Raw genomic sequence first — 1,529 nt, 5'->3', positions numbered from 1 at the left:
TAGTTTTGAGGCTTTCGCGGCCATGATTAATGAAATCTTTGGCTTCCGGATGGATGCCGCGTTTGGATTCAGCGTTGCGCCGACGTTTCGCAAACATTGCAGTCTGCATCTTCAGGGCTATGTGCTCCGATTCTGAGCTCCGATGTCTAGAGCTAGTCCTTATATGNTCCCGGTAATTAAAAATTCACCTCTCCCCTCCTAATTGAGATTAAGGGATGAAAAAAAGGCAATTCGACGAAGAATTAAATTCCCCATCATAGTTTTGAGGCTTTCGCGGCCATGATTAATGAAATCTTTGGCTTCCGGATGGATGCCGCGTTTGGATTCAGCGTTGCGCCGACGTTTCGCAAACATTGCAGTCTGCATCTTCAGGGCTATGTGCTCCGATTCTGAGCTCCGATGTCTAGAGCTAGTCCTTATATGCCTTCCCTTGCGGTGGTGTGGGAAGGGGAAGGGGGGGGGGTGGTCAGCCAATCATATATTTTTAATTGATCAGCTGGTCAATAATTTTTAATTGATCAGCTGGTTTTTAATTGACCAGCTGATCAATTAAAAAAAATATGATTGGCTGACCACCACCCCCCCTTCCCCTTCTCCCGCCACCACAAGGGAAGGCATATAAGGACTATCCTTAGACATCGGAGCTCAGAATCGGAGCTCATAGCCCTGAAGATGCAGACTGCAATGTTTGCGAAACGTCGGCGCAACGCTGAATCCAAACGCGGCATCCATCCGGAAGCCAAAGATTTCATTAATCATGGCCGCGAAAGCCTCAAAACTAAGATTTAGCGCCTCCACGGCGAGGCTATTCTTGGGTCAGTGAATTTATTCACCAAACTTAGGAAGTCCTTGCACGTCCAACTGTGCTCCCTAACTTTTTTGAAAAGGTGCCGTGACCATCAAGTGGTACCAAAATTCCTCCGTCTGAGGAATCCTGTTCCCTCGAAGCAGGCAAATGCCATCCTTCGCCAAACTTCGCTGAGACTGGTCAAGGAGAGAATAACAGCAGCTAAGAAGAACCTGGCCCATCTCTCCAAACAACTCCTCGATCTTCACCTGCTTCTGGCTCAGCAGTTGGAACCTCAGCTGTGGGAGACTCTTGATCGTGTTACCAATGAACAAGCAGTCCGAACAGCTGAGATGAGAACTGAGAGTCAGAGGGGTAAGTTCAGGAAGTTGATCCCCCAGGAGAAAGTCCCGACCCTCACTCACACTGTGAAGAATCTGAGCACATATGAGCTTAGTGAAGCACAAGTATCTGTGTTGGCAAAAGGACACAACTTCGCTGTTGCCCCCAAAAAGATCCCCACCGAGGAAATCATCAGTCGCACCGAGACAGCGATTTACCATCTTCCTCAGGAGACCAGCAACGAGATCCGGAGAAAGTTGTCCAACATCCTCCACAAGGCCACCCCCCCTAGTGACAATATCACCAGGGAGGAACGCCTTGCACTGCGTAGTCTAAAGGAAAATAATGATTTGATCATTCTTCCGGCAGACAAAGGCAATGCCACGGTGGTTATGGATAA

The sequence above is a fragment of the Diachasma alloeum genome, unplaced genomic scaffold (genome assembly GCF_001412515.2).
Source record: "Diachasma alloeum isolate Michigan unplaced genomic scaffold, Dall2.0 Dall_scaffold_00706, whole genome shotgun sequence".
Taxonomy (NCBI): Eukaryota; Metazoa; Arthropoda; class Insecta; order Hymenoptera; family Braconidae; genus Diachasma; species Diachasma alloeum.
Note: the sequence above shows the minus strand (reverse complement) of the source record.